At 39.4% G+C, this 25,189-nt stretch overlaps 1 long non-coding RNA gene across 1 annotated transcript; it reads left to right on the forward strand.

Annotated features, from left to right (window-relative positions):
- Nucleotides 1–1,665: 1,665 nt before the first annotated feature.
- Nucleotides 1,666–24,665, forward strand: LOC148115198 (uncharacterized). Its single transcript, XR_015731908.1, has 2 exons — nucleotides 1,666–1,794; nucleotides 21,619–24,665. It is a non-coding gene; the product is annotated as an uncharacterized LOC148115198 (long non-coding RNA).
- Nucleotides 24,666–25,189: the final 524 nt, after the last annotated feature.

Raw genomic sequence — 25,189 nt, forward strand, 5'->3', positions numbered from 1 at the left:
GAGCCTACAAGTGTTTGATTTAAAAGCATGAGGCTTAAAATGTGTGTCTCCCACAGTGGTGGGTTGCCCCCGGTTCGCACCGGTTCTATAGAACTGGTAGTAAAACCGGCAGGAGGCTCCGCCCACTGACCCTGATGTCATTAAAACGCTTCTGCGCATGCGCAGAAGAGTGCACATGCACACGAGCAAAGCGAGCCAATGCCCACAGCCCCACTGCAAACCAGTAGTAAAGATAAGTAGAACCCACCTCTGGTCTCCCATGAAGGAATATCTGCAGAAGGATTGTTCCTTTTAGCCTTCTCTTGTCCCATGCCTCTTCAAGGCGTTGTATTGAGAGCTGAGGTCTGCAATGAGAGAAGAAAACAGCCTGAAGCACATTGGGCTGAATTTGCTATACAGATAGTCCTCCACTTACAACCATTTGTGTAGTGACCGTTCGAAGTTACAGTGACACTGAAAAAAAGTTACTTAAAACCGTTTTTCACACCATTGCAGCATCTCCATGGATCAAAATTTAGAATTTTTAGAATTATTTATTTATTGGCCAAGTGTGATTGAACACACAAGGAATTTGTCTTTGGTGCATATGCTCTCAGTGTACATAAAAAAGAAAAGATACATTCGTTAAGAATCATAAGGTACAACACTTAATGATTGTCACAGGGTACAAATAAGCCATCCAATCATACTAGGAAACAATCAATATAAATCGTAAGGATACAGCGACAAGTTGCAGTCATGCAGTCATAAGTGGGAGGAGATGGGTGATAGGAACGATGAGAAGATTAATAGTAATGCAGATTTAGTGAATAGTTTGACAGAGTTGAGGGAATTATTTGTTTAGCAGAGTGATGGCATTCGGGAAAATACTGTTCTTGTGTCTAGTTGTTCTGATGTGCAGTGCTCTATAATGTCTTTTTGATGGTAGAAGTTGAAACAATTTATGTCCAGGATGTGAGAGGTCTGTAAATATTTTCACAGCCCTCTTTTTGACTTGTGCAGTATACAGGTCCTCAATGGAAGGCAGGTTGGTAGCAATTGTTTTTTCTGCAGTTCTAATTATCCTCTGAAGCCTGTGCCTGTCTTGTTGGGTTGCAGAACCAAACAGGACAGTTATAGAGGCGCAGATGACAGACTCAAAAATTCCTCTGTAGAACTGTATCAGCAACTCCTTGGGCAGTTTGAGCTTCCTGAGTTGGCGCTTTGAGCGTTTAGCAACTGGCATATATTCCTGATCATCATTGCTAACCTTCCCAACCAGCTTTTAACACACAGAGTCAATGGAGGAAGCCAGATTCGCTTAATGACTACATGACAACTGCAAGGGTTCACTTCACCGTTGGGGCAAGAAAGATTGTAAAATGGGGCAAAACTCATTTCAGAACTGTTTTGCTTAGCAACGCAAATGTTGGGGCTCAATTGCGGTTGTAAGCACAATTGGGTTATCTGTACTCCCTGTAGCGGGAAATCCAACTAGAAGTTTTCTCCCCTTTCTCCTTCATGTGCCGCAGATATTTGGTGTGCTGGGTTTTCCAAGTACTATTTGCATTCCATATTCCACGATGATCCATGTTTTACATTTTGCCATTTTTGATATATATATATATATTGTTTATTTTATATTTTCCTATTCCTGGGCACTTGAAACTCCTTTCTCTATTTTAGGGAGGAAGGAACATCAAGTGCAGAATCAACAAGTGGCATATCTCAGCTTTCACCAACTGGCTAGAAATTATAGAAGTCATAGTTCAATACATGTGAACAGAAGCAGATTGAGAAAAGCTGCTATAAATGGTAAGTAGTTATTTTTTATGTAATTGTTATTTTGTTGAAGGCCATCTATAGGGAGTTCTCGTTTAACGACCAGTCACTTAGCAACCGTTTCAAGTTACGACAGACCTTCCCAGAGCTATCTCCAACCTGTTTCCAGTATTCCGACAGTTGTGCCCCCCCCAGTCACATGATTATATTTTCAATGCTTGGCAACTAGCTTGCGCTTATGGTCATGTGAGCTTTTTTTTAATATTGGTTTGCAGCAGTGGTGGGTTGCCCCAGGTTTGGACCGGTTCACAAGAACCAGTAGTAAAACTGGCGGGAGGCTCCGCCCACTGACCCGGACGTCATCATAGATGATCTGCGCATGCAGCCGCGATGTGAACTGGTAGTAAAGGTAAGTAGAACCCACCCCTGATTTGCAGCGCTTCTGGTTTCCAGTCAAAAAAAATGCCACTTCATAAAATAAGTTTGTTTAACATCTACGGCATTCCCTTTACAACTGCTATGTTCCAAGGCGTTCATTTAAGGACCACAGCAAAAAAAGGTCATAAAATCAGATCCGGCCACACGGTGATCTATTTAAAACCACCATGGCTTAACAATCATAATTCTGGGCTCAGTGACTGTTGTAATTTGAGGACTTGAGGACTACCCCATGGTGTGGTGCTATAGTTAAGGTACTAGACTAGCACCTGAGAGATGCAGATTCAAATCCAGCCTCATTATGAAAGCTTTGAGCCAGTCACTCTCGCTTAGGCTAACCTGAATTTGGTTATCACATTGATGCATTCATTCTCGTTGTATTCCTTTGTCATTGTTTATTTTATTGTTCTATTATTTTACTTCTGTTTACATGCCTTTAATTTTTCTTTCTTTTTATTACTGTAAATCACCTGGAATAGTCCCACGGCAAGATAGGTAGCAAATAAATTTAACAAATAAAAAGAAATAAATAAACCTACTTCACAGGATTGGTCTTTGTGGGGGGAGGGAATTAGAAGAGGGAAGACTAAGTAGGTCAGCTTGACATCCTGGAGGAAAGAGGGGAATTAAATCTACAAAAGAAACCCACCTATAAACCATTTTATTTGTTGCCTAAATATATGTTTGATGACATATGTCTCCTTTTACAGGCTTGCAATTATTTGGAAATAGTATTACAGGATTTGCTAGATGAAGTTTTTATACAGATAGTCCTGAACTTACAACAGTTCATTTAGTGACCAAAGTTACAACGGCACTGAAAAAAAGTGACTTAGGACTGTTTTTCACATGTACGACCATTGCCGCATCCCCATGGTCATACGATCAAAATTCAGATGCTTGGCAATTGACTAGTATTTATGATGGTTGCAGTGTCCCGGGATCATGTGATCACCGTTTGAGACCTTCTGACAAGCAAAGTCAATGGGGAAGCCTGATTCACTTAACAACCGTGGCAAGGAAGGTCGTAAAGCGGGGCAAAACTCACTGTCTTCTTTAGCAACATAAATTTTGGGTTCAATTGTAGTCGGCTAAGGATTGGAATGGAAAACATATTGAACGGAGTCCTACAAATGTTCTGAAGGAGTCTGGTGGTCTCTTTTCCGAGTAGCAAAGTTTATTAAAAGGCATTAAGTTTTTGCGAGCTACAGCAAACTTCATCACATCAGTGGTGGGTTTCTACCGGTTCGCCCCGGTTCAAGCAAACTGGTAGTGGTGGGGGCGGGAGGCTCCACCCATCTGCCCAGACGTCATCACGGATGCTCTGCGAATGCTCACACGTGCTCACAGTTCCAAACCGGTAGCGAAGTCAAGTGAAACGCACCACTGCATCAGATGCCCGGTTTGGCCACACCATGCGTCTGATGAAGTAAACCATGTAACCCATGAAAGATTAAACCTTTTTAATAAAATCTGTTGGAAATGGAGTTACTAGATTTATGCTGTTGTAGGGTAACACAATTCTCCTCTTAAAAGTGTCTAGAAATGTTTGGAATTGAGCAAAATTCAAGCAGAACTGATCAAATTATCCCTAAAATATGAAGCTTTTCCTGGCCTAGTGATACAGAGAGGAAGTCTTCTATCTTTAATTTCTAGCGTATTAGGCTGCAGGAACAGAATCTGTAAAAAAAAAAAAGAGAGAGAAGAAAAAAGTGGGAAGGTCACTGTTGCATTATGGCATCCTGTAGTTTTTACATATGTCTTAAAAATTAGCATTCATTTCATCTCCCTCATTTGCAGCTCAAGTTTATTTGCTGTTTCCCCAAGTGAACATTTGGCCTGTGGGAAATGGGTATATTATGGAACATGAGCACTGACAGACCAGCTTGTTCAAACTTATGCCTCATTCTGGGCTTCCTGAGCATTGAAATCTGCTCTCTAAATTGTGCCAGATATTTCTCTTGCTCTTTTTCTTTTTTCATTTTAGAGCAAGGATTTCGATTTGGTAAACAAGGATATGAGTCAGTCTGTGTCTATGATAACACAGATTGAATCACATCCTCTGTAAGGTCACCAGCAGTGGTGTAGCACCAGTATAGGAAATGTCACGAGGCTTGTTTGCAAATCTAGGTTGATCGTTCCTTCACTGTACTGCTAAGTGATGACTTGTTGTGGATGAGGATGGGCCATATCAACAGAGACAGAACTTGCACACGATTTGATGTCAATATTTTTGGTGGGAAGAGTTCATACATTTGTCTGACAAATCTCTATTAGCAATGATCAAGGATTGAGAGATAAGATGGCATGCAGATAAGTAATAAATAGAATGGAGCGGAGCGGAGTGGAGCGGAACAGAACGGAATGGAACAGAACAGAATAGAATAGAATAGAATAACAGAGTTGGAAGGCACCTTGAAGGTCTTCTAGTCCAACCCCCTGCTTAGGCAGGAAACCCTATACCATTTCAGACAAATAGTTATCCAATCTCTTCTTTAAAATTTCCAGCGTTGGAGCATTCACAACTTTTGGAGGCAAGTTGTTCCACTGATTAATTGTTCTGTTAGGAAATTCCTCTGTAGTTCTAAGTTGCTTCTCTCCTTGATTAGTTTCCACCCATTGCTTCTTGTCCTACCCTCAGATGCTTTGGAGAATAGCTTGACTCCCTCTTCTTTGTGGCAGCTCCTGAGATATTGGAACACTGCTATCATGTCACCCCTGGTCCTTCTTTTCATTAAACTAGACATACCCAATTCCAGCAACCTTTCTTTATATGTTTTTGCCTCCAGTCCCCTAATCATCTTTGTTGCTCTTCTCTGCACTCTTTCTAGAGTCTCACCATCTTTTTTTACATCGTGGAGACCAAAATTGGATGCAGTATTCCAACTGTGGCCTTACCAAGGCATTATAAAGTGGTATTAACACTTCACGTGGTCTTGATTCTATCCCTCTGTTTATGCAGCCTAGAACTGTGTTGGCTTTTTTGGCAGCTGCAGTGCACTGCTGGCTCATATTTAAATGGTTGTCCACTAGGACACCAAGATCCCTCTCACAGTTACTACCACATATACTATACCTGTGCATTTTGTTTTTTCTTGCCTAAATGTAGAACCTTCCTTTTTTCATACACATGAACCAACCTGGTGATGGACTGCCTTTTTATAATATATGCACATTTCTAGGCCTGCTTGAATTCTCAGAAGGGTATTTGTGATCCTAATCTTCAGATTTCTTATATACAGTTGGCCTTTACTACATTAGGAGCCGTGATGGCACAGAGGTTAGAATGCAGCATTGCAGGCTAACTCTGCCTACAGCCAGGAGTTCGAGCCACACTGGCTCATGGTTGACTTAGCCTCCCATCCTTCTGAGGTCGGTAAAATGAGGACCCATATTGTTGAAGACAATATGCTGACTCTGTAAACTGCTTAGAGAGGGCTGTAAAGCACTATGAAGTGGTATATAAGTCTAAGCGCTACTGCTATTAGGAACAGTGTATTTGCTACTATAAGCATAAAGAAGATCATTCTCTAGAACCCATTCCCATGGTGCATTGGTTACTTTCAAAGAAAGGAATTTTGGATTATGTTGTTGTTTGTTTGTTTGTTTTAAATTTGATTTATATGCCGCCCTTCTCCGGAGACTCAGGGCAGCTTACAATGTGTTAAGCAATAGCCTTCATACTTTTGTATATTTTATACAAAGTCAGCTTATTGCCCCCACAATCTGGGTCCTCATTTTACCTACCTTAGAAAGGATGGAAGGCTGAGTCAACCTTGAGCCTGGTGAGATTTGAACTTGCAGTAATTGCAGGCAGCTGATGTTAATAACAGTGCTTTAGTCTGCCATGCCACCAGGCTCTTACTACACTGGCATCACCGCTCCAGAAGATAAGAGCTCAATTCAACCACCTGGCTTGTCCCTCAAAGTATCCCAGACAAGCAGCTGCTACCTTGTTCTGATGGCCTTAAACTCAGAGAAGAGCTTGAGATGCTTTGCTGCTTGGGAGGTCCACTTCCGCGTTCCATGCAAAAAATACAGCTGCACTTAATACTGAAGGGGAGCTCAGAGGACAAAGGAGAGCCTACATAGCACATACCATGCTCCGATCTTCTCCACTTTGCCTCCCCACTCTCATCTCGCAGCTCTCATCTTTTCCTTTGAATACAGCTTTTCTGACCCAGATCTTGTTTGGGAACCACCAATGGGCTGCACCCTAGACTATGATGGCTTGCAGCATCTATTCTGTAAATCTTATTTTGCAGTATATTTTATATCTTTGCAGAAAAATCTTATTTTCTTTTTTGAAAATAAGCACCATCATCTCTGCACTATGTGTTTTTGAAAAAAGAAAATAAGAAAGGTAAAGAGATATAGTATATTAATTCAAGAAAGACTTGGATCTTTAGCACTTCCTTCCTTCCTTCCTTCCTTCCTTCCTTCCTTCCTCCCTCCCTCCCTCCCTCCCTCTGTAAATAAGCCCTTCCTTCCATCCTCCCTCCCTCCCTTCTCCCTCCCTCTGTAAATAAGCCCTTCCTTCCTTCCTTCCTTCCTCCCTCCCTTCTCTCTCCCTCTGTAAATAAGCCCTTCCTTCCTTCCTTCCTTCCTTCCTTCCTCCCTCCCTCCCTCCCTCCCTCCCTCTATAAATAAGCTCTTCCTTCCATCCTCCCTCCCTCCCTCCCTCTGTAAATAAGCCCTTCCTTCCATCCATCCTTCCTCCCTCCCTTCTCCCTCCCTCTGTAAATAAGCCCTTCCTTCCTTCCTTCCTCCCTCCCTCCCTCTGTAAATAAGCCCTTCCTTCCTTCCTTCCTTCCTTCCTTCCTTCCTTCCTTCCTCCCTCCCTCCCTCTATAAATAAGCCCTTCCTTCCTTCCTTCCATCCTTCCTTCCTCCCTCCCTCTGTAAATAAGCCTCCCTCCCTTCCTCCTTCCTTCCTTTCTTCTTTCTTCTCTCCCTCTCTAAATAAAACTTATTAAAGCACAGGGCCTTTTTTTCTAAAAAAAAAAAAAAAAGAATATGATTCTTCTGCAGATGGGCAAAAGTGTGTCTGCAATACCAACACAGCACCAAGTTTCTTCCAACAAGGAAGAGAGGTCTTCCGATGTTTAGCTTAGAGCTTTTTTTTTTTTTTTTGGTTCAGCTGTCTCAAGCTGTGTGTTTAGATATCTAAAGGGTATATGCAGTGCTGATCCGAGATATTTTGTTGCTTGAGGCAACCCATGCCATGCCTTGTGCAAATATCAACTGGGCTGGCAGTTAAACTTTCTTCTATCCTGGAGATGGGAGATGGTGCCTAAAGGCAGGAAGCTGGCTGGGAGAGCATGTCAGACACCATATGCAGAGCATCTTCCTCCAACTGTTTTTTCCTGCTGTTTCTCAGTGTCCACTACCCAAGGCAGTCACCTCCTTCTGCCTGTTACATCCTCTGGGGTGGCCCAGTGGATGTAACAAAAGCCGGTGTATTTTTCTGGGAAATATAGCATTGCATGGGTGGGATCTTGAACAGGGAAGCCCAGTGATGCTTAATGTTTTCTCAGTTGAACGTTATTTCCCCAAACACAGTTTCCCTTACAGCATTTTCAAACAAGTTTGTGCAAATAAACCTGCTGGAATCTCTGTGGGAGAAAAGCAGTTTGGGGACACGTAGAGAAAAGGCTGCCTCGAGCCTTCATTCCTGATCTCTTGTTCCACCATTTTAAAAAAAATAAAAAATAAAAACCCTCTTTAATGTTATTCCCCACTCCCAGGGGGAAAAAAAATATTTTGCTTCCATACATTTGCTGAATAATGTTCAGTGGTGGGTAGGTGTACCAGATAAGGGATTGATTTCTTCCAAGATCAGGGATCCTTGCAGCTATCATATAAACATGGATAGGTAGTCTTCGATTTACAACCATTCATTTAGTGACCAAAGCCACAATAGTGACTTATGACCATTTTTCATACTTACATCCACTGCAGTGTCCCCATGGTCACGTGGTCAAAATTCAGACGCTTGGCAACTGGCTCATATTTATGACGGTTGCAGTGTAATCCCTTTTTGCAAGCTTCTGACAAGCAAAGTTAATGGGGAAACCAGATTCACTTAACAACCATGTTACTAACTGCAGGGATTCACTTAACAACTGTGGCAAGAAAGGTCGCAAAATGGGGCAAAACTCACTTAACAAATGTCTTGCTTAGCAACAGAAATCTGGGGCTCAATTGTGGTCATAAGTCAAGGACTACCTGTATAAGTCCTTATCATAGGACTAGTTCTCCAAGAGCAAGGGGGAAAAAAATGGTGATTAATTTCTTTTTGGGATTGTCTGCTTCGTCCAAAGGTCAGTGAGTCTGTTTCTAGGGCAACGCTCACTTAAGAAATGTCTCACTTAACAATGGAATTTTTGGGCTCAATTGTGGTCGTACACCGAGGACTACCTATATATATTACAAAATACAGTAAATCCCATTTAGTTTAATAAGATGCAAGCCATGGTGTGGTGGTTAAAGCATCAGACTAGAAACCAGGAGGCCATGAGTTCGAGTCCTACCTTAAGCAGAAAGCCAGCTGGGTGACCTTGGTCCAGTCACTCTGTCAACCTGCAAAACGGTTTTTGCAGGTTGAAGCCATACTTAGTTCTGCTTCATTTCTTGGTTGCCATTCCAGGGGGAGGGGGAGGGGGGACACTTAGGAATGTGGTGCCTTAGCTGGTTAGTCATAATGTCTATCAGTCACAGTGGTGGGTTTCAAAAATTTTTACTACCGGTTCTGTGGGCGTGGCTTGGTGGGCGTGGCAGGGGAAGGATACTGTAAAATCTCCATTCCCACCCCACGCCACTCCAGGGGAAGGTTACTGCAAAATCCCCATTTCCTCCCCATCAGCTGGGACTTGGGAGGCAGAGAATAGATGGGGGTGGGGCCAGTCAGAATTTTTACTACTGGTTCTCCTAACTACTCAAAATTTCCACTACCGGTTCTCCAGAACTGGTCAGAACCTGCTGAAACCCACCTCTAATCAGTCGGTGTGAGAATACAGGTCACGTCAATGGACACCTGTTGAAATTAAGTGGGAACCTACATCTGGACTGATTGGCCCATGTGACCTGAGAGACAAAGGGGGGTGGGGAGGTCTCATTCTTTTAACTATCCCTAAGGGCAGGAATAATTTACAGCTAGCTTTCTAAGTGCCAATATGATGTACTCAATAAAGGATCTCTTGAACCTAAGCAAAGTGACTTCCCTGAGTCCGTTACTTGGAACGATGACATCTTCTCTCTCAGTCCTGGGAGGAAACAAATAATGGCACACCACTTCTAAAATATTTTCCAGAAAACTAGTGATTACTCCAGGTAGTTGCCAGGAGTCATCATTGACTGGAAGGTACACATACACACCAGTGGTGAAATCCAATTTTTTTTACTACCGGTTCTGTGGGCATGGCTTGGTGGGTGTGGTGTGGCTTGGTGGGTGTGGCTTGGTGGGCATGGCAGGGGAAAGATACTACAAAATCCCTATTCCCTCCCCATTCCTGGGGGAAGGATATTGCAAAATCTTCATTCCCACCCCACTCTGGGGGCCAGTCAGAGATGGCATTTGCCGGTTCTCTGAACTACTCAAAATTTCCGCTACCAGTTCTCCAGAACCTCTCAGAACCTGCTGGATTTCATCCCTGATACACACCCACAGTTCAGTAGGATGTATTCCCAGGTAAATGGGTATCAGAGCATGACCTTTGCCCTTTAAGGCTATCATCTCCCCCCTCCTGTTTCTTTTATACCACAGGAGCAGAGACGTCAGGGCCTATCTAGGAAGAGAAAGGAGGTGACAATAGAAGCTTAATTTTAGAGCCTAGAATAGACATGAAAGACAAATGCCATGCTGTGCTGCACAGAGAATGACAACGTAGGCAGAAATAATTTCTTTGTCGGTAACATCAGTTGAGCTTCACCTGAAACCTCCCGATCAATCTGGAGCAGAGCAATAGAGAGGAAAAAAAGCAATTTAAAAGGTTTGAAACCAGACTAACAATAAACATGATGCAGTTGGACCGAAGGGTATAAGGAAACCTAAAAAAGGAGGCAGAAGGAAGGTTCTTGAGCTGCCTATATTTTTGAGAAAGAGTGAAACAGGAAGCCTAGGAAGTGGTTCCATCAATCTATGGAGTGGGAGAATTATGATTTTGTTGTTTTGATTGTTTGATCAATTTACATGGTTGCCCAGCTCATGAATGCAACTCTGGGCCACTAATAATATGAAATAAATAAATAGATGGTAGAGATGACAGCTAGCTAGATGATAGATAGATAGATAGATAGATAGATAGATAGATAGATAGATAGATAGATTGATTATAGGTTATAGGTTATAGGTTATAGGTTATAGATAGATAATAGATGATAGATAGATAAATGATAGAGATAGATAGATGATAGATGATAGATGATTGATTGATTGATAGATAGATAGATAATGATAGAATATTATATAGATAGATAATAAATGATAGATTATAGATTATAGATAGATAATAGATGATAGATAGATGAATGAATGAATAAATGATAGAGATAGATAGATGATAGATAGATAGATAGAAGATTATATAGATAGATAATAAATGATAGATTGATGGATGAATGAATGATAAGAGATAGATGAGATAGAGAGAGAGAGAGAAGAAAGAAGATAGACGTTAGTAAGTAGATGATACATGATAGAGAGATAAATAGATAAATAAATAAATAAATATGAAAATATTTTGTTTTAAAGTAAATCTGAAGATAAACCAAAACAGAACAATTAACAAAGCCCTTCCATGGGCTATCTAATCATCACATATTTCAGCAGGTTAGAGGCATTCTGTTCTTTTCAGCCTAAACATGGCAGATAGCAGGGCTTGGATAGAGCCAAGACTTTGTTCCTCCTCCAGAAGGCATCAATGGGAGAGTCTAATAAAATCTTGCAGATACTGTCACCACTGCAGCCATTCTATGAGTGCCCTGAGATTTATCTGGTCTCCTCTGCCCTCTAGTGCAGTAGAGGCTGCTGTCCTGTGGCCACCAATGAAGTGGAAGATCTTTTTTATCTGATTTCTTTCCTGACTTGCACTTTACCACAGTATGAACATGCCTCAGCAATGTTCCATTCATCTCATTCCTATCCCATAGCTGATAGAACCTAAAGTCACCCTTAGCTGTTCCAGTTATAGTGTTTTCCCTCTTAAGCAAATAAAAAGCTAATGCAATTATTATTAAATGAACAATTCTGTTAAAAATCCACCCAAGATTTTGCACCCCATTGCTGAACAATTCTCTGGAAATAATAACATCCAACTGAACCCTTCCTTCCTTCCTTCCTTCCTTCCTTCCTTCCTTCCTTCCTTCCTTCCTTCCTTTTCTCCATCTGACAGTTTTTTTTTATTTTTATTGCTGGTCATCCCCTTGGTTTCTGGCAATTGAATCTATATATTCTGTGCCAAAACTACCACCTCATTTCACCCCATTTTTATTCAGATACGTCCATTTCCCTGCTTTGATTACTTGGCTAAATTTCTCACCTGCTCAGCAGTTGGTGACTTTCAGTCATTCTTCTGATAACTGTCCAATCCTTACTAGGAGAAATAAAACTGTATAGGCTCCAAAACCTGGAATTTGCTTCCTAATAGACTTTCTTTTCAAGATAACTGACAAAGCAACAGATTCTTATTTTCATGAGTTAAAAGACTCCAGTTCCTTTACCCTCCCCCCCACCTCTTTTTAGCTGCATCATATTTGACCAGAAACATGTCCCATTTTAAAATCTTTAACAAGATTTATCCTTACTTCCAAATTCTTGAATTCAAAATTCAAAGAAGATAATGGATGAATTCATTAGGATTGCATATTTCCTCCACACTGTTTCTATCTGTCTGTCTGTCTGTCTGTCTGTCTGTCTGTCTGTCTGTCTGTCTATCTATCTATCTATCTATCTATCTATCTATCTATCTATCTATCTATCTACAGTATCTATCATCTATCATCTATCTATCATCTATCATCTATCATCTATCTATCAATCATCTATCATTTATCTATCTATCTATCATCTATCTATCTATCTATCAATCATCTATCATTTATCTATCTATAATCTATCTATCTATCTATCATCTATCTATCATCTATGTATTTATTATCTATCTATCTATCTATCTACCTATCTATCTATCTCTATTTCTATATTTCTATCTCTCTCTTTCTCCCTCCCTCTTTCTATCTCCCTGCCTCCCTCCCTCCTTCTCTCTCTCCCTCCCTCCCTCCCTCTCTCTCTCTCCACTGCCTATTGGTGCTGTCTACCATTTACAAATTAATCTGACTCCCATTAGTAGCTCCTCTTTATTTTAATGCTTTTGATATTGATTGTTTTTCTACACTGACGCTTCGGGTGCAATTTGGAATCGTGAACGTTGCATCTCGTGTTGATTGTCTGGAAATAAGACAGACACGATAATATTGTTTCGCATTAACTGCTCCATATCCCAGAAGCTTATAATATGACATTGCCATGTGATTCAAGCCAACCCTGTTTAACCAAGCTCCTGACATCTACAAACTAGGCAAGCACCAAGAAACTCTGGTAGAAGATCTCACGCTGTTATGGCATTGGAGTCATGCACCAATAACTCAGCATCAGCTGTCATCTTCAGTGCTGGGTGCCTCAGATTCACAGGGGTTACCTACCAAGTAAAGAACTGTAGGCAGCTCACTGCTGCTGAAAATAATTGAGCAATAGGTTCACAGCAGGATGTGTCCTGAATTGTTCCTTGTGAAATTATATACTTTTAACCTAGGGGGAAAAAAATAATTTAGGAGAGAAATCCCGTTCCCCCTCCCCCCTCACTTCCTATTTTCAGTAAAAATCTGGAGAGGTGCTTTTCATTTGCAATCTGAAAAAAAATCAGGCTAAAAGTTATGCTGCTAGGCATAAATATTGGGGAAGCAACTGCGGTAGCTATCACTTTGGTGATTAGATTAGCTTGCTCAAGACTTCTCTGCAAATTGCACTGTTGCTTACACAAGGCTTCCCTGCTGAAACACAGAAAGAGCAAATATTCTGCGGAGGAATTATATCTAAATTGTATGCTAAACAAGCTGTTTGGGGGTGGGGGGAAGGGAACTTAGGTAGACCATAAGAGGCTACTTTACATCCAATGATTATATGACATACTATTCAGAGTATAAGGGCCCATGAAAGAATGGAGTGACAACGATATTCCAAAGGGAGATGGCTAATTATGAGTTCATCAATAATGCAATAATCTACAGGATCATATTGGAATGAATTAGTGGGGTAGTCAGAGAAAATCAATATTACAAAAGGTATGGCCATATTCCTGATTCAATGGCAGAAGAGACTGAGGAGTTACATGGCAAATTGCAAAATGTGCTAAATACAATGTGTTGAAAAGATGTAAGTCATTAACATGCCAAAGCTGGTGAAATAGAAGAATTTGAAATTATAGGAAGATTTTAGATTGGGTAGCAATAGCAATAGCACTTAGACTTATATACCCCTTTATAGTGCTTTACAGCCCTCTCTAAGCGGTTTACAGAATCAGCATATTGTCCCCAACAATTTGGGCCCTTAGTTTACCCACCTCGGAAGGATGGAAGGCTGAGTCAACCAAGACAACGACAATGGTGGGATTCTACCAGTTCTCCCCGGTTCAAGCGAACTGGTAGCAGCAGCGGCAGGAGGCTCCGCCCACTCACCCGGATGTCATCATGGACACTCTGCACATGCACAGAAGGCTCTGCACATGTGCACAGGTGGCGCACGTGAGCACGCTCCCATTGGCGAACTGGTAGTGAAGGTAAGTGAATACCACTACTGGACAAAGAATGTGTTAATAAAGTTGTGACGATTATTCTTGGTTATGCCAATACCAAAACACAACTCTACAACATTCAGATGGGCAACACTGGAATCAAATTGAAATCATTACCACTGATTGTCATCGTCATCACTGAAAATTGCAATCTATTCAGCCAGGATGTCCCAGAGGTCCTTTTTTCCAAAAGGCAACTGGACTTTTTTGTTTTTTATATTTTCTATGAAATCTTTCAGTTGAAGAAGCTTCCTGGATGAAAAGCTTCCTGGATGAGAAGCGAAACATTTTTTTTAAAAAAAAAAACCTAAGAAAGACCAATTGCCAAAAAGCACTTTTGGAACAACCATGACCTGAAGGATTGAGAATCTCCGTAGACATTCAGCCAGAGCACTTTTATGTATAGTTTGTAGAATAAATCACAAGTTATTAGCATCAGTTATAAGGAGAAAGCTTTAAAAGTAACCTGCAAGAAATTTAATCAGATCAGTCTAAGAAACAGTTTCAGTATATTCAATGTATGCAAAAGAGAAACTGAGCAACTACTAGAAGAGATAATAGACTTTTTGTAAACTGGAGAGGACAAATATTCCCAAAAATTTCAAAGAAGAGAAGTTCCAAGTGACTTTCAGAGTAAGCTCTTTATGATAGCCAGAGAAAGCTAGAAGATAAAAGCTGTAGATAACTAGAACAATGTATAATAACCAAACACAGACTTTCAGCATCGAGCAAGTCAGAACAAGAAAAGATATACATAAATAGAGGGAAAATAACAAGAAAGGGAAAGTGGAAGAACTTTTTAAAAGATGATCAGAGAAATCACAGCTCAGATACAGCTGCTCAAGAATAATCATGGATGTGATCTAATAGAGACAAATGAGATAAAAAGAAAATGGAATGACTACAGTGAACTCTTTTACAAACCAGATTAAATGATAGAAGCATTTGTAGAGAGATTTAGAAACTTGTCTTCCTTAGAAAGTGAGGTATATAAGAAGCCGTAGGCCAACTGTCAAATAGAAAAGCAGCAGATGCAGATGAAATACTTCATGAATTGTTTAAAAGTACAGGCAAAGAGGCAATTAAAGTGCAAACATCTCTGTGATAATAAATATGGAACAAGTCTGTATCTTCAAGAAAGTAAGGTAGATCTAGGTATATACTTGCATTGGGATGACCTTGGAAGAGCTGTAGATTGTCTCTGGAGAAAAACAGGATGGCATGCATTCGTCCATGGAGTGTCTATGGGTCAGTCTGACTTAAGGTCATGTAAGGATGTACAAGAAAATCTTATGGGATGGAGAATAACTAAGAAAATTAGAAGAAGAAAAAACATGTATGAAAAACATGAAACTCATGGTCCATGTTATGTTAGAGTATGAATATTCATGGCCTGGAATAGATCAGCCAATGGGGACGGACTGAATGAAGACATGGTAACAAGGTCAGCCAATGAATAGGCATGGTAACAGACTCAGCCAATGTAGGCTGTTTAGAAACAGAAACTTAAACTAGAAGTTTGGGCATGGCTTAGGTAAGTGAGTCTGTGCAGAAGCTTAACTGCCCTGTATAGAGGAGGCTCTCTTTGTATTTTTTTTTCCCCAATTTTTTTTATTTTTTTTTTTAAACATAAAACATAAAATACATTGTTTTAGAGCAAGGGTTTGGTCTGGCATAAAATGAGTACAATTATTCACATTCCCTCAATCAATTTTGTTCCAAATTTTATCCATTTACATCTTTAAAAAAAAAAAAAGAAAAAAGAAAAAAATCTTATTCTAAACATTTATCACTCTACTATTACACCCAAAATTCTAAACAATAAACACTGTTCTAAATCTTTATCATTTTAACAATCAATATTTCATATATATTCCTCCATCCTAAAACCCATTACCTCAAATCTATATTTTACTTCTCTTAAATGACATCTAATATCCATAATCTTGACAAAAAGTATTTTCTTCTTCTCTTAAAGTCATTTCATAAACAATCAACATTTCCTTCTATAGTTTATTACTTCCACAATATTTTATTTTATTTATTTCAAGTTTATTCTCATATTTTATTGAATCTAATTTTTAACTGGTTCATAGTTTAAATATCTATTTCCCAGCTGTATTTTCCAATACTCCTATCTGTTTTATTTAAACTGGTTCACAGTTTAGCTACTATTCTCCGGTAAAATCTCTTCCACTTCCTCCTAAATTTATTTTTTAGCTGGTTCGCATCTTAATCAGCTGCTTTCCAGCAATGCTTTCCTCCACTCCTTATCTTAATTATTTTAGCTGGTTCACAGTATAATTTTAACTGCACACCAACCTTCTCCTTAACTCCTCCTAAATCTATTATAAAACTGGTTCACAACTCAAGCAGTTGCCTTCCAGCAATGCTTTCCTCTACTCCTACCCCTATTTTTAACTGGTTCACAACTTTATTTCAATTGATCCCCAGGTCTCCTCCACTCCTAACTTTTTATTTTTGGCTGGTTCACAGCTTTGCTTTAACTGTTTTCCAGCCCATGCTTTCCTCCACTCCTAACTCTTATTTTTATTTTTAACTGGTTCCCAATTTACTTTAACTGTTCTCCAGTATGATGCTTTCCTCCACTCCTAAATTCATTTATTTAACTAATTCATAACATTTATCTCTTATTCAGTTGTTTAGCTCCAAACTACTTCGGAATGTGTTACCAATATTGTTTTCCAATCTATTCTCCTCCATATCTCTTACCAATTTAAGATAAAAGTATATTTCAATAAATATCTTAACTCCTATTCTCTCTTAAGTTTTCTCCCATTCCATGCTTATTTCTTATTTTCAATAGGAAACATTTTGAAACACTTTAAAATCAATTTTTTATGGTTCTTAATTCTATAAATAATTCTTTTTAACATCCAACGCCTTTAAAAGTAAACATTTTCTTCCAGATTATTAAATATGTAGGTAGTGCTAGTTAAAAATTCAAAATTTAAAAAGGCATTAGAACATCCAAAAATCATGTTTTTCTTCAATCATTTATGCTCTTATTTCTTAATCAAATTGTTTATATATTTATATGAAAATAATAAAAAAGGAGAGAGTAATAGCAATAATAATAATAATTACAATAAAAGAAATACAAAAAAATAAGGCAACACTAACAAAAAGAAGAGAGTAGAAATATAACAAAAGAAGTAAAATGGATTAAAAAAGAAAATAGAGAGGGGAAAAGAAACAAAGAGAAGGATACTACAAGAAAGAAATAGAGAGAGAGCATAGAGAAGAAGAAGAAGAAAGAAAGAAAGTATCTCCTAGCATTTATTCAACCACCCAGAAACCGTTACATTCATTTAAATCAAAATATAATATTTTGTTGCCTTGTTACATTATATATTCCATTATTCCTTTCTCCAGTCTGTCCAAATATGTATCTTTTCCATTTCAATGTCATCAAAGTTATGAGTTCTACAAAGTTAATTCTGAAGCTATTCCATATATGGTATCATCATGTCCTTCTTCTATTGCCACACCCTTCTTTTGTTGCCATGTTTATTAGTTCAGTTTTCATTGTTCCATTTAATTTCTTCTTTCTAATCTTCAATAAATCCTCCAGTGAACAGATTACATATCCTAAATCAAGTTCTCTGAGTCTTTTCCTCGAAATAGTAAAGTTTAAATAACAAGAACAAAGTTTCTCTTTTCAAGTAACAAGCAGCCTGGAATTTACACTTTCCCTTTTCAGCTGGCAACCATTTTATCCATCTCCGTTTGTTTTTTTCCTTTGCTTTTGAAGGCATAATTATTTCCTCTTCTCCTTCCTCTCCCTCATAGTCCAATTTCATTTATCCACCAAAAAGTAAAGAAAAATTATATCCAGATCTGTAGTCAAACATTTCCAAAAAGTCAATAATTTATGTTATCCACCAACAGGTCTTTTGTCTTTGTGCCCCAATAGTTCTCAGCCGCTGTTAAGGCTGGGGCAGACTAATTGTAATTCAGCGTTTGTGGGCAGTTCCTGCCTGGGTTGATGTCCACTCACCCGGCATGCAAACTCCTGGCTCCGCTCTCCACTTCTCCTCTTCTCCTCCTGCACATTCTTGTATCCCGGTTGCCACAGTCTCAGGGCAGCTGCCATGGCCGCCGTTCCACTGCCGCCGGCCCAGAGGGCAAGCCTAACCTGCTCGTTCCTCTCAGCTATCCGAAGGTCTCTCTCTATCCCCCTGTCCCTACAGGACAGGGTACGTCCAACGACCTACCGGCAGGGGCTTGACAGATGGGGTTTTCATGGGGCTCCGAAGAGCCCACTAATTCCCCGTCTGTATCCCCGCGGCGCCAACTGGAAGTCCGAGGCTCTCTTTGTATTAAGCTCTGTAATCAGCTCTGAAATGAGACAAGCCTGGGCTTGTGTTTGCTGAACTGAAAATGGAAACTGATCTCTCTACTTGTTACCACATTGAAAGAACTCTGCTATTGGTATTGTAAAATTTACTTCATCTGTTATTGTGTATATAAAGAAGTTAATGAATCCTGCTGCATCAGTCTGCCTGTGTGTGTTTTCTGGATTTGATTTTTGCAACAAACTCTGACATGTTATTCATAGAACATAGAATCATACGGCTGGAAGGGACCTCAGAAGACTTCTAATCCAACCCCTTGCTCAAGACACAAGACCTTATACATCCCAAATGAAGGAGACAACATCTAATCATGGACTTTTGCTTTATTGGGAACATCTGGAATTTGAAGAGCACATTATGTGTATTCCCATAAAAATAGAATGAGATTAACTACTTTTTTACTTCCTCTTTTGCTGCTCGGGTGTCAAGGGAGAGACAAAATTCTGGTTCTTGCCCTATTGGTGGCCTCAACCATTGTTAATTGATGTCGTTTTAGTGTGTTTTTGATGTTGTCTTTCCATTTTCTTCTGGATCTGCTTTGTGTTCTTTGACCTTCTCCTCTTTTTGTGTATGTCTTGTATGATATGGTATCCCAAGACATGAGGTGATCAATCCTAAAAATGAGGTGGCCAATCAGAAAAATATCTATGTACCAAAAGGACTCTTTATTACAACCCAGCTTACCCCTGTTTTTTTTTTCTGAGCACTTAACCACTTTCAAACAAAGCATTAAATGTTCATATGAATAAATATGAAATCAGAAGATGAATCTTTGCTTTGTAACATACTAGCTTTCTTCTACTTTAGTTAAAATAGGCTCATTTAAAAATTAAAATAAGATGCCTATGGGTGCCATGTTGTCTCTCCCTTCTAATTGCAATGATTAAATAGGAGAACAAGACCAATGCCCTCTACAAACATCTCTTTTCCTGTTACTAAGGGTAAAGTATTTAATTCAGATATGATGGATACATCTTGATAAACCAGAGTCAGACAGCTGTCTTCTAGTCCTCAAGCAGTTAAATCGGGGTGTTACTTAGAGGGGTGTTGTTGTTGTTTTGGAAGAAGGATGGGCCATTTTAATGCTGGGGTAAATCAACTTCTTAAAAAATTCCTCCTCTGAAGAAGCCTGGATTCTTGATATAAAATAATCCACTATGATTGCTCTTGGAATTCTACAGCTGTCTTCACACTAAGTTTTCGATATAATAAATATATCTGGCAGATGGCTCCAAATTTAGATTTGATGATATCCTTCGCCAGCTTCTTATACTGCTGATTTGTTTTCCAGTTAAAACCCTCCCTTCCTGCCCCAATGCTCAATCTAAACTCACAACATACAATGGATTTGGATAAATCCCAAGACAAATTAGACAAATTGAAAAGATTCTGTGGGTCTCTTGGGCAAATGGGATTTTCTCCAAAGCCACCAAAACCAAGCCTAAGCTTTGTCAAATTTCTGTGAATACTTTGGCACTTGGAAGGCCTGCAGAGCTGCAACAAGCCTGCAAAAAAAATTAACTTATTTTATTTTTGCATATGTTAGAGATGCTGAGATTAGTTTTAAAAAGCAGGGAGGAGGAGACAACGGATCTGGAGGATTGAAAAATTCACCTTTTAATCATGAGGATTAATTGTGCAGGGATTTTTTTTCCTTCTCCAATTCTTATTCATCCTTCCAGCTAACAAAGAGATCTATAAAAGAAGTTAAAGCTTGAGATCTGATGCATGAATGGGATCCATTCAGGACATCGGGAGATCATATCACATTTTGGTGGAGATCCTGAAGTTCCTTTGGGAGACCATCAGAACTAGTTGCTCCAGCATTGAACTTCCGGTCACATGATCTTTGTGGTCAAAATTTGTGGATGAGAGATGGGCTTGGAGGACGTCATGCTAAGGGACTTTTGATTAGTACTGTTTTCTCTTCCTGCCTTCTATAAGGAGAAATGGCTATAAACCTCTTATCTTCTAAAAGCAGCTGCAGGACGAGCATTTGATTTCAAGCTTCGTATTATGCTGTCACCCGTATTATTACAGGCCTTCCAGGAAAGAGCCTCTTGTTCATTATTTTTTAAATTTATTTATGCTGCTGCCTGATATGCATGAAGACAACAGTTCTCTCAGCAATTCTCTTTATAGTGATAGAATTCCTCTAAATACAGAGATTAAACTCCTTTTACTATTCCCCCCTCCCATTCCACTTCCAAGATAAAACTTCTGCAGAGATGCCCACAGGGTGCACCTCAGGAAAATCAAAACTTACTCCCCCAAATCCATCATAATTTTGTCCATGGTTTTAACATCATTCTTGCTCATTCCCAGCCTTCCTAGCAACAACTTCTGTTGTTGTTGTTATTGTTATTGTGATCTATACAAATCATAAACTGGTCAAATGTATGTGCAAATTAACTGAATTTCACTCACTGCTCACCCAACTGCAACTAGATCATTTTATTCCACTAATGATTGATCAGGCTAAAGGTCCTCCTTAACAATTGTTACATAGCAACGCAATTGTTATCATAAAGCAAGCTTTGATCCACAGTCAAAATCTAGCTTTCAGCTGCCATCATCAGAATGGCAGCCCAGCACATAATCTCTGTGTGAAATATGTGCCAGGTTTTCTCGATATATCATATTCTTTAAATATATATCATATATGAGAATTCTATCAGAAAATCACTCGCTTTCTTTAAAAAAAATAATATAATATTAAAAATATATATTTGCAGAATTGTTCATTGCCCATTGATTTTGGAGATCTAAATACATCTTTATGATAAAAATAGGAAATCCCCCTTTCCTAGAATATCTAGAAAACCTTGTTTTTAGTGAACAGTTTTAAATGCATATAAACTGAAATGCCTTTCAATTTATTTTGCCAATAATTTGTGTTAATCATATTTCTTTCAGAAATACGTGTTGCAGAGCTCTTGCTTCTATGAAGGTTCATTAACTCACTCACACACACACACACGCACACACATGCACACACACAAAGGAATATGTCAGTATTCTCAATTCTTTGTCCTGAAATACTACACACTAGAGGCTGACTTTTAATATTCTGGGGATATATAGGTGTGAAAACTAGTTATTGTAACAAAGGAAGTCATCCGAACTCAGCAAGGCTGAGTGGATCAGATAAAGCTGACACCAAGATAAATATGTTTTACATCCTTTTTGCAGAAGTTTTGCTAATCTAAATGGTTCCAGCTCTTCCAGAGGACACGGGAAAGGAAACAGAATGCCAAACCTTATGGTAAGCAGAAGTTTACAGATCTCTAACATCTTGCCCTAATTTGTAGTTTCCAAATACAAGTCAAACATTGTGTTTCCCTCAAATCTCGCATCAGCAATCCGAACTTCTACACATTATAGCAAAAACCCTGCTATCAATGATTTGGAAACTTCTGTGAAATTACTATGTGAATTTTGCATTCGTGCTCTTGATTGCCTATAGTATTTTTGACAGCTTACTGTCATTTTCTTTAAAAAGTAAGCATTAAGATAGGAGCACTAAGCCTCTAGTTTATTTTATTCAACAAATGGGGGGGGGGACTTTAAAGACCTGGAGAGTGGCACATCCTTAACAAATTGTAATATTTCATGTGGTAAAAGGGGATGATTATGAAATATGTGATTGGAGAGCAATCATATTAACTCTATTTAATTTTAGATTCAGTTAAGCTTAAATGAATAGAACAACTATATTGATTTTTGTTCATGGCTCATGGACTACTTTGGGGAGTATGACCCCTTTGGGAGTATATAAATTGTAGAAAAACAGAAATGCCAAAGGTTTTGGAGTCATCTTCTCTGATGATCCCTATGACACCATGATGACCCTCACAGACTTCAGAAGCCTATAGATATTTTTTAAGAATATGAAGTCCAACTGCAAAGGTAACTTACTCTTGATATATAATCATTGCAACCATTAATGTTCTTCCAGATTTTCTTTGATTTCCACTGAAGTTCCTGCATCTAAGGATTTTTTTTCTGCCTCTCAATATGTTGAATGACTCCTGATGTTACTATTTACTATTTACTCCAGTTACTGGAGTTGGGCAGCCAGTAAGGAGAGAGAGGGAGGGGGACAGAGGGAGGGAGGAGGAGAGCGAGAGGGAGGGAGAGAGGAGGGAGGGGAGAGAGAGGAGGAGGGGAATTATGTAAAAGCATTTAAGAACCAAAATGTGGGTATATTATTTATTAATCACATTTATAAAGCCCCCATCTCATAAAAATGCCACTCTAGGCAGCATACAAATAATAACAACAAACATACAAACAGGCCATATATTTCCTAGACCCATTTTTTTCTATATGACTTTCTGTCAGCCTTGCCCTCAATATAACCCCAATGCCTGTGACCAGGGATGCTCAGATTATAAATTTATGTTTCTCATCTTCAGTGATGGTAAGATGTGTGGAATTCAACTTCCAGAATTCCCTAGTCAGCAGGCTGGCTGGGGAATTTTGGGAGTCGAAGTCCACATGTCTTAAAGTTGCTGAGATTGAGAAACTCAGGCCTAAACATTTCAGTCAATGACACCCAGGGGCTCAGTGACTCAGAAGTTCTGACAGGAATTTCCTCACTGTTTGCACAAAAGAAGATTTTTAAAAATGTGCTCTCATGACCATCCTCTCAGTTTTGCCCAGCAAATGTCTACTGCTTCTTCACTGATGCATCATCCTTATCTATAAATTAGTCAAAAGGATCAATTCAGGTAGACTGTGAAATTCCATTGACTTCCTACAACCTAGATCTTTCAGCCGATGTTCTGCTTGAACTTTCTAAAGCCTCTGAAGGGATGCAGAACCTCATGAGATGTCTCCAGAGAAAGCTACATTGAGTGCAAATTGTCCAGCTGAAGAGAAGTCTTGGGGGTGAAGGAAATTTGCCATGTATACATTTATTCTGGCTAGTCTGGTTCTTCATCTTCATGCGTTGAGGCGGTACCCAAAGGCCCAGCTTTCATTTGTGGCCAATGAATGATACATTTACTTTAGATCCTTTTGTATGTCAACTCTTCATGCCTCAGGTACTTAACCTTTACTTTAAAAACATAGTTCAGAGTCTAGCTTGGAGGCGGAAGGGGGAGGCGGTAGTCCCCTTATAAAAGCTTTGCTTAACAAAGGCACCATTGTGTGAAGGTGCAATGCTGAGAGAGATTGAATGGCATTCATTGTTTTAGAGGCTTCCATACAGCTGCTGCCTGTCAAAAGCAGGGACTCCTGCTTTGGGCCATGCTGGCATTCAGGCTTCAGGCACAGGTGGGAATGGAAAGCTTCTTATTAGAGGGGGTAACTGCCTTGGTTTGGCTTGTTTGGCATTGATCAACCCCATCAAATTGTGATAAGGGTTGCAGCGTCAGGAGATTGTACATTTAAAAGAGGACTAACCAATTTTAGATAAACTTTTTCATAATGTGGAACAACTTGCCTCCAGAAGTTGGGGACGCTACAACACTGGAAGAATTTTAAGAAGAGATTGGACAACCATTTGTCTGAAATGGTATAGCGTTTCCTGCTTGAGCAATGGGATGGACTAGAAGACCTCCAAGGCCCCTACCAACTCTGTTATTCTGTCATGGTGTGGACACGGACTGGAGGTCTTTAGATCAATGTGTGGTATTTTAGCTTCAAAAATAATCAGACGTCCTGTCAGGGATGTCCTCAGGGTATGGTCAATGCACTTAATAAGCAGGCAAAGTTTTGATTGCAACCTCATAGCTGTCAACTTGACTTTTGTGATCTGCAGACATCCCTGGGTTTTTGACCTGCACTACACCCTGCAGACATCTCTGGTGTTTCAGTGTATAAACAGAATTGCACATATTAAACCCCTCAGAGATTTCCCTATAAGCAGACTGTCACCTAGTCACATTCCTACTTTGCTACATTCTCTTGGCCCCTTTTTGAAGACCAAAAAAAATCTTCATGGAACCAGCAAAGAAAACTTAAAACCTGGTTTGGAGGCTGCGGCCCAGAAAATTACATTAGAAAGCCCAGCTTCAAATAACAGTCAACCATACAACTCTCCCTGGCTTGACACAATATACCACTAGAACCAATCTGTTGAACCATATGTTGCTAAAAAAAAGCCACAAAACTATAGTTTGCCAAACACAATACCTCAGTTCACATTAAGGTAAAACAAATCACGCTGCATAATAAGGTTTGCAGCTCAACTTTTAGAGAATACTCTAGCAGCTAAAGAAGAAAATTAAAAACATTTTTTTAAAAAAATAAGGATATTAAAATCAATGAACAGTGAAAGCCCAACAAAAGAGATGTATTTACAATTTTTAAAAACCTCTGAGGAGAATTGCAAATTTAAGACCCAAAGGAACATGTTTTATAGACTAGATCAGTGTTTTTCAAATTTGGCAATTTTAAGATGGATGGACATCGACTCCCAGAATTCCCCAGCCAGCTGGGGAATGGGGAATTCTGGGAGTTGGAGTCCACACATCTTAGAGTGCCAAGTACACACCTTTCAGGATAACCATTTGATCTTTGTACCATATACTTTGCACTTTAATTAGTTGAAATTTCCAGACATTCCTAGCACATCTCAATGCCAGATGACAATCAATTAGCAGATTCCCCTCCCTTTCCCCATACATAAATACACAGAAATAAAAGTTGAGACCCTCTCAGCCCCAAGTTTTTTTTTTCCCTAAAGGGCAGTTCCAGTGGTGAGATCCAATTTTTTTTTACTACCAGTTCTGTGAGTGTGGCTTGGTGGGTGTGG

This window comes from Pantherophis guttatus, chromosome 2 (genome assembly GCF_059756535.1).
Source record: "Pantherophis guttatus breed Tessera chromosome 2, ASM5975653v1, whole genome shotgun sequence".
NCBI lineage: Eukaryota > Metazoa > Chordata > Lepidosauria > Squamata > Colubridae > Pantherophis > Pantherophis guttatus.